The 18076-nt window shown below is 36.9% G+C and overlaps 1 protein-coding gene across 1 annotated transcript in view; it reads left to right on the top strand.

The window, feature by feature from the left end:
- LOC122788075 (keratin, type I cytoskeletal 15-like) overlaps window positions 1-18076 on the top strand; it is a 121351-nt gene that overhangs the window by 96236 nt on the left and 7039 nt on the right. The window lies entirely within an intron of this gene.

The raw sequence follows: 18076 nt of genomic DNA on the forward strand, positions 1-18076 counted from the left end.
CTACACTGATATGAAAAATAAGGATAGCAGAATTAATAATTTGTTACAATCTATTGCAAAGTAGAAAAAGTATAACTGATTCCACTGCAGTTATAAGCAAATGGCGTCCTATGTCTGTACTCAAAAATAAATGTATATCATACCTTCTGATCTCCAATTCTGAAATAGTCATGAAGGAATGAAAAAAAGTCAATGGACCTAGACACTTCTGATTAGTGTCTTTATATTTCCTCCAGGCGTCCATATCGTAATGTCTCGTCCAACCTGCCAGTAGATTAGTGTCTCCTTCAGGTTAGTCACATTTACATGATCCCATTCCATCATTAAATGCCACTCACTTTCATTTTGCCTTCTCAGAAAACTCAGTAAATTAAATTGTTATATGGGCCCACTCCTGTCAAAGACATAATGACACCTGGCATATTATGAGCAGTGTACAAGCACATGCAGAGGCACTTGGAACTAAAAGTATGTTAAGCAAATGTTGCCTGAGTAACCTTTCAGTATTTATACTTCTGAACGCATGTGAGGCCTACAGATATTCTGTTCACCAGGCTGAATAAGAAGAAAATCACAGGTAAGCTGTCCATCAGGGGACAGGATTTGCCAAATTAGCCATATACTCAAGACATTAGACAGCAAGTACCAGTATGACTGAGTCATAGTTCATGTGGCGTATACGATCTGAGACGTACCTCCCTAAACTGCATGAAAACAGACATTATAAAGCTCTTAAACTATGAGTCCCAGACTGGTAGGAGCTTAACATTGAGCAGCACTCTGACCTTCTCTAAGGAAGATGCCAATATATAAACAGAAAACAGTTGACTTTGATTTCTCACCATCCTAGATCAGTTGTAGCAAAATTTTCTGGAAAGATGATACAATGAGAATTTGCTGGCCATCGTAGTGGGACCCGTAAAACTCCTCAAACAAAATAATGATCCAGTGCTACTGAACCCTTAAAGAAGGAAACCATCACAGGCCACACATCCAACTAGCAATGAAGGAAATGGCAAACATAAAAGAAGTATGATCCTAACTTATTTCAAGGATTCAAATGTAATAAAAACGAAAACATTTGAAAGTTTAAATTTCATAAGAAGAATTCAGTCAGTAAGGATCTGGACCCTCAACCATCCATCATTTATTGAAAAGGAAGAAATATACAAAGTTGGATTGAAAATGAAAAAAAAACGCATCCACAGAGCTACAGGTGGGAACCTTTCTCTGCAACCCCCAGGTTACAGGTGCTGTGTATTTTTGAGCCAAAATAATTATTTTATATGTTCAAACTTGAAAAAGAAATATGTCTGCACTAACAGATACAATTGCAATAGTTGTGTCTTTCGGCTTTTCCCAGTTAGGGGTCGCCACAGCGGAACTCCGGTCTGCTAATGATTGGCAGTAGATTTTTATGTGCTGAGTTGCCAGCCTTGATGCACAACCTTCAACGAAGGTACGCCCATTCACGCATGTCTCCACACAGAAGACGCTCTAGCTGAGAATCGAACCGGACAACGTCTTACTGTGAGGTGACAGTGCTAAGTAACTTTGTGATATCCTGGGCAAGCTGCACAAAATTTAAAGCATTCTACATTGAAAAAACAATCAACTTTTTCAAGGTAAAAGTGACCAAACACCTCTTAAACATCAGGCTTTAGGATTCCAACAGCCCACTATCTAGACATGCTCAGTTCTTCAAAAACTATAAGAAATGTGCTTTTCATCTGTGGCCTATTACAAGGCAATCTGAATGGAAAGCTAGAGAAAAAAGAACTCAAATGGCAGATTTGACTTAAAGGAAAACTCCACCATAGAACTAGAAATTCTAATTTTTCACTCTGTCGCTGTTTTTCTGAGTTATTTTAACATCTCAAAATCACTCTGACTGATTTTTATAGAATTTTAATATGTTTTCTGCAAAATGGCTGTCAATGGAGCTTGACTTATCAATGTGATTTTATTTTTCATCAGGCCTTTCTCATTCCCATAATCCATGTTAAGTCTGCTTTATTAGAGTCATGATAGACATAAGGATGTAGTGGTGTATTCCCATTCCATTGACATATAATGGGATTAGTGTCAGTCGCTATCATTTTATATATTGTCTGTAACAGGACTCCTTCTTTTATTTCTTGAACAGCCCTCATTTGTGTGTGTCTCAGGGCTTGTTTCATGGTATACTAAAGAAATATACAGCTGCAACCAAAACAGTTGCTAAATTACAGATCTTTGTTCAAAGTGTCATTTTGTAGTCCAAGATGAATTGCCAGCCCCTCCCCCTACACTTTGATAAATGTGCTGATACTTTACAAGAATTACAAGAAAAAAACTATTTTCTGAATTTTCTTTAAATGTCACAGACATCTTTGATTCTACATTGATACTACAATCAAGTCATCTTAAAATGTAAAGTAGTATAAACAACAAACATTTAAAGTTTAATGTTTAGCATTTCAGTACAATGATGCAGATTATGTAAACTTGTCAAAAAAGATTTAACATCTGCCTTTGAATCATTGATTGATCTAATTGCTCTGTTTTCAATGAAAGGAATGGGTACTCACATGATGTAGTGGTAAATCACTTTGGCTATGGTGTGCAGGGTCCTGGGTTTCAGCCTTACAGAGGCTGTTTATTAGTGGGAGGTTGGCTTAATGGTTAAGGTGTTTTCCTTACAAACATAAGGTGCAGGGTTGGATTCTCACATGGGGTAATTGGCTAGGCTGAAAATGGCCCACAAGGGTAGTTAGCCTAGTACTAATCTATGAACCTATGAACATTGTAAGCAGCTGTGAATCACTGTAAGTTATCTTCCACTCTGCAATAAAGACAATGGAAAACAGTTTCTTGCATCTCTGTCTTGTTTACAGCTGCCTGAGCTCCTGACTACAAATTTCTCTGTGTCTGTGGCATGTCATGCAGGTGCAGACAAATTCCTCTGCAATGTATGTGAGAAGTGAAGCTTTAAACAAGTGTGTGATCTTTCCCTTCGATACCAAAGTGAGGAAATGAAAGTTTTAAAATGTACAAGCAGGTCTCAGGTACCTACACAGCAATGTAATCATAATGTAAAGAGAAAAACAATATAAGAGTTGAGTTAAACTGTAGGAGAAGGTGGAGTTTTCCATTAAACCTTATTCAAAGCTCAGACTCAATTAGCCATGTTCCATTAAGAGCATTCTCGAGATACAGAATCTGGAATAGCAACTTTTAGTAAAACATAATAACAACAGTCACTCGCTAATGTCCAAAAGCACGCTGATACTTTTTAACGTACAAGCAGTTTATTTAAAAACAGATGTTTTCGTCACTCCTCTCGAGTAACTTCATCAGAAAATAAAATAACCACACAAGTGTAGTCACATTTAAAAAGTCCGCTACGACTTTATTTCTGCTTCAAGTGTTTGTTTTTACTTTACTGGTTTTTAAAACATAATAACACAATTATTTTTATATATACTGCTATAATAGTTTATGTCTATACTTGGGTTTAAGTTTCAATTTTTTATCTTTAGTACTAGATGTTTATTTGTATATTGTATTATTTATATGAAGCTTAGATTACAGTTTTGATTTTTCCTTTTACTTGTATTTTCACTCTTTACTTAGAGTTTGTATCTGAGTATTAATTGAATGTCAAGTTGAATGGTTTATATTATGAAATGTCTGACCAATAGTATGAACTACCATGTCAGTACATTGTAACAAAGTGAGATCTGAGGATGCCCTTCACTTTATTAAGATAAATTGTCAAAAACACTTTGCAATAATAATTTTATGAGCACAAGTTGAGAAGCATGAATATACTTAACACAATTACCTATACATTTTACTTAGACATTCACCATTTTTTATTTAGATATACAGTGGATATAAAAAGTGTACACACACCTGTTAAAATGCCAGGTTTTTGTGATATAAGAAATGAAACCACAATAAATCATTTCAAAACATTTCCCACCGTTAACGTGAGCTATAATCTATACAACTCAATTGAAAAACAAACAAATTTGTTAGGGGAAAAAATATAAAAAATATAAAACATACAATAAGCTGGTTGCATAAGTGTGTAAACCCTTAAACTAATACTTTGATAAAGCACCTTTTGTTTTAATTCCAACATTCAGTCTTCTTGGGTACACACCTGCCATCAATTAAAGAGACTCTGATTAACCCCAAATAAAGTTCAGTTGTCCAAGCAGGATTTTCCTGACATTTTCTCAGTTGCCTGCTACAGCAAACGCCATGGTTCACAGAGAGCTTACAAAGCATCAAAGGGATCTCATTGTTGAAAGGTATCAGTTAGGAGAAGATACAAAAAAATGTCCACACCATTAGATGTACCATAGAACACAGTGAAGACAGTCATCAAAAAGTGGAGAAAATATGGGAAAACATTGACATTGCAAAGGACTGGATGTCCCACCAAAATTGATGAAGAGACAAGATGAAAACTGGTCAGGGAGGCTGCCAAGTGACCTACAACATTGAAGGAGCTGTAGGAATTTCAGGCAAGTACTGGTTGTGTACTGCATGTGACAACAATCTCCCATATTCTCCATATGTCTAGCCTATGTTGTAAGATTGCAAGACGTAAGCCTTTTCTTACACAGAAAAACATCCAGGATCAGCTAAAATTTGCTAAACAATACATCAAGTCTCCCAAAAAGTATGTGGGAAAATTTGTTATGGCCTGTTGAGACCAAGGTTGAACTTTCTGCCCACAATTCCAAAAGGTAAGTTTCCTGCAAAACAACACTTTGCATCACCAAAAGAACATCATCCCCATGGTGAAGCATGGTGGTGGCAGTATCATGCTTTGGGGTTGATTTTCTTTAGCTGGAACTGGGGCTTTAGTCAAGGTGTTGGGAATTATGAACAGTTCCAAATACCAGTCACTTTTGGCTTAAAACCTTCAGGCGTCTGCTAGAAAACTGAAGATGAAGAGGAATTTCACCTTTCAACACGACAATGACCCCAAAGCATACATCCAAATCAACAAAAGAATGAATTCACCAGAAGACAATTAAAGTTTTGGAATAGCCTAGCCAGAGCCCAGACCTAAATCCAATAGAAAATCTGTGGGGTGACCTGAAGAGGGCTGTGCTCAAGAGATACCCTCGCAATCTGACAGACTTGGAGCACTTTTGCAAGGAGGAGTGGGCAAATATTGCCAAGTCAAGATGTGCCATGCTGATAGACCCCTACCAAGAAAACTGAATGCTGTAATTAAATCAAAAGGTGCTTCAACAAAGTATTAGTTTAAGGGTGTGCACACTTATGCAACCAGCTTATTGTACGTTTTTTATTTTTTTATATTTTTCCCCTAACAGATTTGTTTGTTTTTCAATTGAATTGTACAGGTTATATTTTACATTAAAGGTGGGAAAAGTTTTGAAATGATTTATTGTGGTCTTATTTTTTTATATCACAAAAACCTGGCATTTTAACAAGGGTGTATACACATTTTATATCCAATGTATGTCTGTGGGTATATACATTTTTTGGTTTGATATGACTTTGTCCTTATGTGTGTTCTAGCTCTGACCTTTCCCCTTCCCCTCCCCTATGTTTTCTGGGCCTAAAGATTTCCCTACATATACGCATCTTCACACTTTTTTAATATCATCTTACTACTATACCTGGGGCTATTTTGGTCTTTTAGTTGCTTTTCTCAAAGACTTCCTAGACTCACACATAGTTGCTAAATCGTTATTACACCTCTGTGCTTAGCAGCATTGTGTTCTGATAACCACCAGCCTTCTCCCTCTCCCATCACTTATTTCACACACAGGATTTAAACTCACTGCCATCTGTTTCATTATAGAGTATCTTCATGTAATAAAAATATAGGACTAGATGCTTACATTGTTATTTTACATTATTCCTAGTACGCTGACCAGCATCCAGATACACAGTGACTTTGAACTTAGATAAAAAGGAAATAACACCAGTATATATCACTGTTGTTGAATGTGATCTGTTTAAGAACTAGGCACAAACTGACCACAAAACATTGACTTTGCATATGTCAACACACTGCCATGCATGAGCCAAGGTACATGTAAAACTTTCAATAAACAATACAATAAAACATTTTTATGCATGGGTGTGTGTGTGTGTGTGTGTGTGTGTGTGTGTGTGTGTGTGTGTGTGTGTGTGTGTGTGTGTATGCATACACACTGAACACACTGAATAAGAAACACTGCTGACACAACTTTCAGCATGAGAGATAAATTCAACTTGAGGGATATATCCTCACTATGGAATTCTAACTAACACGGTTTACACACAAGACCTTGTAATTCTAAAGTGTTGCTTCCAGATTTAACAGAACTAGTGAAAAATGATTTATATTAAAGGCATTTTAAATGCACTGTATCCATAACCAGCCTTAGGCATAGGCCAACTAGGTGGCTGCCTAGGGTGCCTCTGTAGCATGAGCACTTTTCCAGTATTTATTAATTTATTTTTTTCTAGTAAAGAAACAGTTTGCTTAAAATGTGTTGAATGAGCACAGATAAAACTTAAGACTAAGGCAAACTGTGAGAAAAAAGTAATCTGCATGGTGTAGTTAGACCAGGATGGCGGCATCAGTTAGTGTGTGGGGGGGTGCTGAGGAGCCCTTTTGATTCTGGCACCAGCTGACCAAAGGTCAGCCCTAACTGTATCTTCGGTCCTAAAAATGTAAAGTCATTGTGGTGATGCCAGGTCAACAAGATAGTCTGTGTGATCAGCAGTAGTACACTTATGTAGCCTAAAAGAAAGGGTACTCACCCATAACATGCAGGAGTTAAGAGACTGTACATGAAGAAGCTATGTGCATGTGTGTACTGCACTACCATTTTTGTGCTGAGACCACAGAATAAACACAAAGCACTCCCATTCATGATTACTGGCTTGGGAACTCATTTAAATAGTTTTAGAAATCAGCCCATCATCAAGGTCAATTTTTCCATTTAAAAAGCTCAAATCTCACAGAGAAAAAAATATGCCTTTTGGGTGGTCTTAAGTGGTGAGTTTCTTTAAAGAAGGCCTTTATGGATGGCTGTGCTGTAATCTGTAGAAAAGTTAATAGACAAACAGATATGGCTCATACACAAACTTTGGTTAGCAAATAAGTCAAATTAGAATGAAATATAGGATATAAATAAACAAGTAATGTCAGCATTACACAATGCAGAGGACCAAGATTTGCTATCTTCTAGGACATGCATATTTTTCACTTTTGAATGAAAGGCTTTCTTGATTTAGGTCTCTTTGCTTTTTCTACGATATTTAAAATATGAGTGGAAAAGAATTGCACTTAGGAACCAAATTATATCCTTCAGTAAAATAAATTGAATTTTTTGGGAATGGCATGTAATACCACGCCCTCCCTGTTGGTGTGCCCAAGAAAACTTGGGTGGTGACGAATACAGTGATCTGGTTCATTTGCAGGGTACACCTTGGTTGCCTTAGCCAAGATGGAGCTAACAGAATTATATTCACATTGTTTTGTTATGCCTCAGTAGCACCTTCTGATTCATTGAAAAGTAAGGCAAAACATACATGAATATCTGATTCATTCTGGAAGAGAAATATATTATTTTTCAAACTGTGCTTTGGGAAATGAGATAGCAAAAGATGATGCCTAGTTTGCTGTGATGTATAGCAAACAGACCCACATCTGGCATGCCTGTTATCCATACAAAATCTTGAAATATGCATACATGATATTTCCATTCATGTACTAATGATAATTTCCTTAGGGCATCTGCTATCTGATTCTGTAAGTCTGGAATGTGAACTGCTGAAAAAAATACAGGTTGAGTTGTAATGCTTTCTCCCAAACTCAGATAGTATTTTCACAAAATTCAATGACATGGGTCATCCTCGTTTGTTTATGCCACATTATTGTAGTATTATCTGTCTTGATCTGAATGTGCCCTTGCTGAAAATTTACACAGAAGGCTGTCCAAGTGCAGTAAACTCATTTTGTTTCCTTCAGGCTAATATGACCATATTTGTGTTTTTGAGACCAGTTTTCCTACACTGAGAGGATACTGAAGTGGGCTACCTGAAGAGATTTTTGAAGTGGTTATTGGTAGATATTAGATTTCAGATGAGGGCAGCAAGTTTGTTACATCTGTTCCTTGCCAAATCATAGGGATATTGACTAAGGTACTGAAGAAAATTCTGCTAAGCTCTTATCTTTTAGTAAAATAGTGGTTGGTGGGGCATGGGGCAAATTGAATACTTTTTTTATTGCTGCATAGCCCTGTTTTTGGAATCCTTTGGGCCAGTACTAACATCCTCAGAATTAGAGTTGTAACTGGTGAATTTGTGTTTTCCTCATCTTTTTCTGCTGTGGATGATATACCTTTGCTGGCTTTCATTACCCTGCCATTCATTTGCTTTTTACCAAACTCTCTACCCATTTTTAACAAAAAAGAGTTCAAAGATGAAGTAGTTCAAAAACACACTTGCTTCTGGCATTTACTTAATGCAATGGCAAATGAATGTCCTGTTAAAGTTTGATTAAAAGTTTCTGAGGGAAATCAAATGATGAGCATACATAAATCACTACTTCAGCCAACTTATACAGGAGACATCCCTCTAAGTTTTGGACGTTTGTGTGAAAGACTAGTAGTTATATTAACTGAGTCAGAATCAGTGCTGATACAACCATTGGCATGAAATGAAAACTTGAGCTGTCTTCAAAGAATCTCTTTCATTGTGTGTAAAACAGTGTAAAATGGTTCACTCATGACAATTTATAATAAAGAAATGTTTCTGCCTGAGGTCAATATATTTAGAAAATATATTTTCTAGAAGATGCATTTTCTGTGCATTATATCTCCTCATTCAAAAGAAGATAAAATTAGGTTCCACAACATAAAGGTCAAATCCCAAGAAGGAGAGACATAAATGTTTTCTTGGTGGCCTTATATGAAGAATTTCTTTCAGAAAGGCATTAAAAGAAGGTTCTTCTGTTGTCTGTGGTTATGCTAGTACACAAGAAGAAACCACAGCGGCATGAACTTTTGCTGATGAATAAACCAAGTTTGGTTTAATTGTGCAGTAGCCTAATAACTTCAATATAATGAAATCTAAAGTATCTAGAATTTTGCGAACCAGTACAGGTAAGATTTTCTTCTGTTTGCTGTTCCAGTTTCACGCAAAATGTTCAGGACTTGGGTAAAAATTAATTTGCTGTTTGGAATCAATTTTCTGTCCTCCCTGCTCTAAGATTTGAGGTTTTGGACTGAAATGTAATACCACCGTCTTGCTGCTGTGTTAGTAAGGACTTGTGTTTAGGCAAGTGCTATAGTGGATAAGTTCCATTAAAAAGAATATCCATGTTGTGTTAGTCAGGATGGAATGATTGAGATTAGACTGCCTTTTCTTGCTTTGATTTGAGAACAACCATATGAACCAAAGAAACAAAAGCAAAAGCATGCATATGATATATGATATATGATATATGATATATGATATATGATATATGATATATGGTATAAGATATGTGCCCAGGAAACACATCTTTCTTCCAAACTACTATAAAAGAGGTTACAACATGCTTTCACATGATTGTTGAGGTGCCTGGCAAATAAGGACACTTTTGAGAGACCTTACATCTACGCAATGTCCTAAAATATTGATGCACGCACTTTCTGTTTGTTAATTAATGTTATCTTCTGCTTAAAGCATTTGCTAAACATTTCTATAAAGATGGGATACAAATTGCTGAGAATTGAACTTAGAGCAGCTGCAAAGGACTAATTCCTCCTCCCTTGTTATATACCACAGTTTGAAGGCATATATGATGAAGTTGTCTTAAAAGGCTATCAAAACCTTGTAATTTGCTTTCATCTTTGCCCTGTTAACATTAAGGTATATTTATGCTGAGTCCATTTTTCTTATGTATTGTTTTAGAGTCAATACTAATACAATTATTGACATGAAAGATTGTGCTGTCTTCAGAGAATCTCTTTCATTATGTAAAACATTGTAAAATGGTTTGCATGTAGTAATTTGTAACTCTGAAATGCTTTGTTCAATGCTTCAGTAGGTTGCTGAAACATGCTCACTAAGCCTAATCCAAGTAATTTAGGATCATAGGTTGAATTCTTGTTGGGGAAAGCAATCTTATGGAGTGGATTGTCATATATGCCTTATATATAATTTTTTAAGGTGTGGCAACATGTTTATTTCATCTGGAAATGAATTCTGGAAATTTCTAAGACTTTGTTGTACCTTTGCATTACATTCTGGGAGAATGCATGAAATATACTTGGGTGATCTCAGAAACTGTATTGTTGTAACTGTGAGTTGTTGAGACAATTAATTCAGGGCTATTTGAAACTATGTTTGCCCTGGGTAGAAAAAAAAAAACTTTCACAAGTACTGAATGTACACATACTTCTCCAATAAATAAATAAATAAAATAAATGGAAGGCTGGCAAAGTACTAAGGTAGCTTTTTGTAGTTTATTGTACTTCCCTGAGTTTGGAAAAGGACAACTGTTAATTTATTGTGTTGTAGTAATAATTTAGTTGTCTTTAAACTAATAAGGTGATGAAAGAGATATGGAAACAGTAGAGTTAAGTATATTGTAAATTCTGTGTGGGCTGTGAATAGTAATGGCAGAGCTGAAAATGATACTGAGCTAGCTGGAAGCTATGGTATTTTCTGTGAGATGGTCTTATTGTAATGTGAAGACAGGTGTATCCCATTAACTAGAATTGCCATGTTACAGCCATGCTCTATAAAAGTGATTAGACTCTTAAGAGAATTATTTATTTATTTTTTATGTTTTAGTGCTTACAAATGTGTTCATATCTAAGACATCTAGAACTAATCTTCATGACGTGTCCTTCTTTGGGTAAAGAAACAGTCTGAAGTAAAAACCTTGACTCTTTGAACAGATAGAACCCACTGTATCGCTTTTCTACTAGTAGTTCTATTAACTGCAAAGCTTGTTGTACATGATGCAGAGATGTCTGTGAAATAAGCTGCACTTGTCCAGTCTGAGCAAATTCCATTGTATAACATTGTTCTGTTTATGTAAAATCCATTCATTGTGTACTTTTTCAGATGTGAAGAAAGATGACTGCAACATTTGTTTCCTCAGGGGTACTGTGGAAGAGGAAGGATAGAAAGGATGTTGCAGTCACATGAAAGAAAATCTCAGGTTATAGCTTCCACTATGAGTGGATGAAAACAAAGGCACCAAGGATCCGGATCCCACAAATGCATTTGCCAAAAACATTGTGCTCAAAAACACTCCTTTAAGTGTTTTTGCAGAGGGCAAGCCCCGCATACTCCATGAACTCATACATACCAACTAAGAGGTTGCATTTACTCAAAAAAAGGGGAAATTCCCTCAAAAATTGGATCACTTCTGGCACAACTTGCCTAAAGTGATTTTGTATGGAGGAACTCTGATCCTTGGTGACTTGAGGTATAGGCAGTTGAAGTTCAAGAGTTCAAGCTTCATCCACCAGTAGAGTAACACTTGTTATATTTACCCCATTTTGCAGACTCTGAAGTGTAACTGAAACTTTATACATCCTTTGTAGGTGAAGAAAAGGAGAATAGTTTCACCATTGCTGTGACATCTACTACTCATTCCTGCTACTAGGAATGAATTTACACAGTATTTCCAAATGCAGCTCTCTGCATCAAACACAATTTCCCCCAACCGCACACAGGGAACATGATCCACTGGGGCTGGACTGTCTCTCCAGGTCCCAAACAAGACTCACTTTGGAGCACTGTGTCCAAGTTCCAAGCATCTGACACACCAACACATAGATATTTGATTTTCACACATACACACACTCCTGGCTGGGAAAGGCTACTATACTACGGGCACTCATCAAATCATCTAAGGCCAGCTTCGAGAGAAAAATTGCACAGGATACTAAGGATAATCACAAGGCTTTCTTTAGTTATGTTAGGAAACTGGTTGGGAATTCCCAACTATGCTCAGAATTAGCCCAAAATGACAAAAAATACACCGAACCCACAGACATTGCCAACATCCTAGCTGACAGGTTCAGTGCAAACGTCTCCCCCCCCCCACCAAAAGGGCAAATATCTATCCCAGCAGAGTGCTGCCCCCCAGACATCTCCGGTGCTCAGGTAAGAGCCGCCATCTCCAAAGCAAAAAACACAACATCAGTGGGACCAGACGGTGTCCCGGGCTGCATCCTACATGAACTCCAAGAAGATCTAAACCCAAACCTAAAACTACTGTTCAATCTCTACTGTTCAATCTCAGCCTTACTACAGGATATGTACCCAAAGAGTGGCGTACAGCAACAGTGGTCCCTCTCCACAAAAGTGGTGCCTCAATGGATCCTGGAAACTATCGCCCCATAAGCCTGACTAGCTTGGTCTGCAAAGCTATGAAAAGGATCATCATGGACCTCATAAATAAAGATATTGGGGACCTACAGACACTGGATCCTACCCAGTTCGGCTTTGTTAAGGGCAGATCCTGCCTCTTAAACCTGGTCAATTTCTTTGAAACAGTCACCAAGGCCATTGATGAGGGGAAGGTGGTCCACACAGCCTACCTGGGCCTCGCAAAAGCCTTCGATACAATACCCCCACTCAGGCATTATAGATAAGCTCAGCAGCTTAAATATAAACCCCTATGTCACTAGATGGAATGCAAACTGGCTCAAGGACAGAACCCACATGGTTAGAATTGCTGGAGCTATGTCAGACTCCAAATCAGTTATAAGTGGCATCCCACAAGGCTCAGTCCTGGGACCTCTCTTGTTCAGTATATATTTCTCGGAGATACAGGCCAACACGGAAGGACTGTGGCTGACCAAGTTCGCAGATGACTGCAAACTGGGTGCCATAATAGACTCTCCAGCCAACACAAGCATCCTACAAAAGGGCCTCATAGAAACAGACAACTGGTGCCAGAGCCATGGCCTCAAGCTAAACGCCAAAAAGTGTATAGTCATCCCCTTTGGCAAAAACAAAGTGCCCACAAATTACCACATAGGTGGTAATCCATTAAGTACAGAAGAAATAATTAAGGACCTGGGGACCCAAGTTGATAGCAATCTCTCATTTGACAACTACATGGCCAAAATGGTTAGAAAAACATTTTATATAGCCCACCTAATCATGAAGGGATTCACATCTAGATCAGGGGAGGTCATCGTGCCTCTTTACTCATCCATCATCAGGCCCATAATTGAGTACAATTCCTTTTTTGGGATGTACCTTACCAGACACCTGCAGCAACTGGAAAGACCCCAAAAGTACCTCACCAAGAGGATCAAAGGGCTCAAACAGATGCCATATGCTGCCCGATTAAAGAAAGTCCAGCTCTACTCAGTGGCATACCGCCTGCTCGTATAAAGCCATGCCCAACCCGGAATTAAGGGACATGCTGCACCTCAGAAAATCCAAATCCCATTGAGCTACGCGCTCAAGAGACTTCAACCTCAGCACTGAAATAAATAGGACATGCTGGAGGGACAGATTCATAACCCAAAGGCTCCCTTCACTCTGGAATAAAATTCCAGTCCAGGTTAGGCAGAGTCCCTCATTGACTCTCTTCAAGAGGAATCTTGATGAGTGGATGGGAGATCGTAGGTTTATCCCGGGTATCACTTCTGTGTCACTATTAGACAGAGGCACAGTATACTAACCTTGAAAAAGGGCATAGCAAAATTAATTTAAAATGGGTGGCAAAAGCCAAACACACTCTGGCTAGGCTTATAAATGCCCTAGGGCAGATAGCCTAGTATGAACCTATGAACCTATAAATTTACTAGCTGTACCCCTTCTGCCAGACTATAAGGTAACCTCACTGCCACCAGTCAACCACTGTCAGGCTCTTACAGGGGAATCTAATTATACTCAGTAAAATCAATGCTAACATAAATGGTAGAGTGTAAACAAAGCAGCCAGGCTTTTTGGAGCAGCCAAGGCATCACTAAAATAAGCACAGGTACTTTCAAGACATTAAAAGTATTCTCTAAAAGACCAGCCACAATGAAAGGTATAAAAATATTTATTAATAAAATATAAAAAAAGAGAATACTAAATATCAAAATACAATAAACATCAGAATTTCAATCACAGGAGAAATAAAAATAATACAGTTGGACAGATTCAAAGACATGCAGAAAAGCCCTACTAAACTAATATCACTGTATTTCCAGACTGACTAAAGAAAAAATGTTCCCTAGTTAACTTAATTAATATAGCAAGGCAAGATAAGATACTGAGATGCCTCCACAAGGCAAGGTGATGAACTTCCAACTAACTGAACTGAACTCAACTAACAACTAACTAGCTGTAATAGCTGTCAGATTTTTATATCAGGTTCCAAAGAAAACAAAACAAAGCAAACATCTGTGTATCCTGTAAGTGCTGGTTATAGAATGGCATCACATTTGATCAGCTGATTCTGGTACAATACAGCTAGTCTAAGATCTGTTGCAGTATTTAAAAATTATGGAACGATTTCAAAACTTCTACTCTTCCCTTCCAGAATTCTCCATTTTACCGTATACATTTAATCTGTTATAACACTGTTGATACAATTTTAACACAAAGATCTGTACATGTCAGTGTGTGATAGTCAAATGACACAAAATTATTTACAAAACTCCAGCTAACTATGCTACGCTATCATTTATTACACATGCACTGTCCTATTTTCCCTGGCACAGATGGTAATACCTCAAATCATCACGTCTCACCCCCCCCCCACTATGAAGACTCAAGCTAGTTTTTCCAGTGACCCTAGAAAATGTTCCTTGAGATAAACAGGCCTGTCTGGGAATACATTAACCTATACCCTATCTAGAGAGTCCATCTGCATTTGGCATTACTGAAATCTGGGCTGGCTAACACAGGGGATCCTCCCAAAGCCCCTTTAAGCTTTTGGAATACCTGCTCGCAGGATGGGATCCACTTTACCTTCTCTGGTCTGTTTTTCCTTAACAGGTCTGTGAGGGGAGCAGCTATTATAATACAATAGGGAAAAAAACTTCTTATACTACCCCACTATCCCAAAGAATGCCCTCAACTGCATTTTATTTACAGGGGCAGGCCACACCTGAATACCTTCCACTTAGGCAAGTTCTGGGTTAATCTTACCATACTCTATTCTGTGTCCCAGGTAGGAGACCTCTGCCTTACCCACCTGACATCTACTGGGCTTAATGTTCAATCCTGCTCTTTGCAGTCTGCCAGCATCTCCCTGACATGCTGAGGCTTCATCATGTTAACATAGTACAGTTTGTGCCCCTGCCTCCTGCCTAGCAGGTTTACCATGTAATTAATATCACTGATCTTTCTTACCACTTTGAAGAGTCCCTCAAGTCTGTTTAGTTCAAGATGAACATTTAAGCTGTCTGAGGAAAAGATGAACTGTCCTGCTTCTAAAGGCTACACCTCTTCAACACCAGAACAGTTGTCCTTCTGGCTACTGGTCTGCACTGCAGTTGCAATTAAAGCTGAAATCATTTCCTCTTTACTCCAGTTAGCATGCACCAGTCCTTTGGCTTTGCACACCTTGGCCAACTGCTTCTTTGTAATTTTTCCAACATCTTCTGCTGACATATTTGCTTGTTTTCCCTGACTAAACTAAACTAACAAAAATGAATAAAACTGTTGTGAAAATGCAACTTTGAATGTTTACCTTGTGACCGTTGAGAGTACACACACCTTCAGTGATAACTGCTCACAGACTACTGAAGTCTAATTAATATCCCACCAGTCTGACACAAATATGCAATTTGGTCTCTTTACTCTGGGCCAGTAATCAAGGAGCCTCAATCCCACTACTGACACTGGTGAGAGATGATCAATAAAAACAGGAATGAATTTACTCAGTATTTTAAAATGTAGCTCTCTGCATCAAACACAATTTTCCCCAAGAACACAGGGAACGTACTCCACTCAGAATGACCTCATTGTTTCTCCAGATCTCAAACAAGACTCACTTTGGAGCACTGTAAACCAGTTCCAAGTAGCTGTCATATCCACACCTGGGTATTTGATTTTCATACACACAAAGTCCTAGGAAAAGGCTGGTACAGATTTACTAGCTGTACACCTTATGCCCAGACTGTAAGATTACCTTGCTGCTACCAGTCAACTGCTGTCAGGCTCATACAAGGGTATCCAATTATAGTGAGTATAATCAATACTAACATAAATGTTTGAGTGCAAACAAAGCAGCCAGGTATTTTGGAGTGATCAAGGTGTCACTAAAATAAGCACAGGTACTCTCAAGACATTAAAATTATTCCCTAAAATTCTAGCCACAATGAAAGGGTTACAATATTTAATAATAAATAATAAAATGGAAAAAAATGAAAATACTAAATATCAAAGTACAATAAACATCAGAGTTTCAGTCACAGAAGAAATAAAAATAACACACCTGGACAGATTCAAGCAGATGCAGAAAAACATTATTGATTTAATAAAATGAAGGGCTCTCAGGTTGCCACATGAAACAAAATTTATTGTATTCACAATACATAAAAAGATGAAAAATGAACTAGGAACACGTGAAAATAAATACAATGTGAGGTACTAAGCGCTTTCACCCTTGTGTCATACGGGCATCATCAGAGTACTAAGAGTTTGTCTATAACTAGCTACAAAATAAATACCCTCTTAATTACACAACACCCTTAATTAATACATCAATTACACAATTAAACATTTCTATTGTAAAAAATACATTTTGTTGTACTTTGTTTCATTACAACTGTATGATAGTATAAAAACTTATGTTCAAAAACTTTCTCTCGGAATATATTTGTTAAAAATAATAATAATATAGTATAATATAGTAAAATAAAATAAACAAATCGTATCTGTTGTTGGTAAAACCTGACATGTCTTAACAACTATGACAGTCAAAATACCTTCTCATGTATCATAACTGAACTATATATGATGACTTGCCATTTCGTAACATAAATCATGATACAAATTTATACTTTGTATAGGAACACATAAAAATGTAAAAAATAGATATAAAATAGTAAAGCCTGTCCCGATAAAACATATAGTTTTTAAAATAAATAAATAAACATTTAGAAACAATAAGACTTTTGTTACAAAATGCTTGAAATGGAAATATGTTCGTTAATGCCTGGTGTACGATTAGCATTTAATCTTAACTGCCATAGGCATTCCTTAGCTTCAAGCAAATTCTTATTGTCACCTCCTTTTTCCCCATAGTTTGGGGTCCTATCTATCACAAAAAATATAAATCACTTAAAATTCTTACATTTAAGACTATGTACAAATAACGAGTTCACCATTTTTTTGTTTTTGATGTCTCTGTTGTGCTCCATTATACGTTCCCTAAGCCTCGTAGTGGTTTTACCTACATAATATGCAGGACAAGATATACAAGTAGCTAAATAAACTACCATTTTTGTGTTGCAATTGCAGTATCCGGGACATTTGATTGATTTTCCATAACCATGCACCATAACATAGGGTCCATCATTCACATATTTACAACTTTTACAAAATCCACATTTGCTCATTTTAGACATGTTGTATACCTGAGTCTTGTTATTGTTTTCCATACATTCTTTTAAATTAATATATTAATTTAAAGATATATTAAAGATATATTAATATATTAAATATATTAATCTATTGCTATATATATATATATATATATATATATATATATATATATATATATATATATATATATATATATATATATTCTGGAGAGTGCGGGGCTTGCTCACCTGAATAAAACACTTAAAATTTTGTTTTTGGCCATTTTTATGAGAGGCAGAATTTGTGAATTCCAGTTCTTGGTGGGATGAACTTTTACCACTCATAGTGGAACCTATCACAGCAATGTACAAAACATTACAATACTGTACCAAAAAAAAAAAAAAAAGATTCATGCTGTCCGAAAGCAAAGTAGCTGTGAGATCCTGCACAAATGAAATAACTTTGGCAATGTAAATGGTATCAAGTGTTTACTATTGAATATATTCATGTAAATGATGCTTGATGAAATGTGTGTAATAAAGAACATATACGTGTAATTTATTAT

This window comes from Protopterus annectens, chromosome 13.part0 (genome assembly GCF_019279795.1).
Source record: "Protopterus annectens isolate FY-2018-M chromosome 13.part0, PAN1.0, whole genome shotgun sequence".
Taxonomy (NCBI): Eukaryota; Metazoa; Chordata; order Ceratodontiformes; family Protopteridae; genus Protopterus; species Protopterus annectens.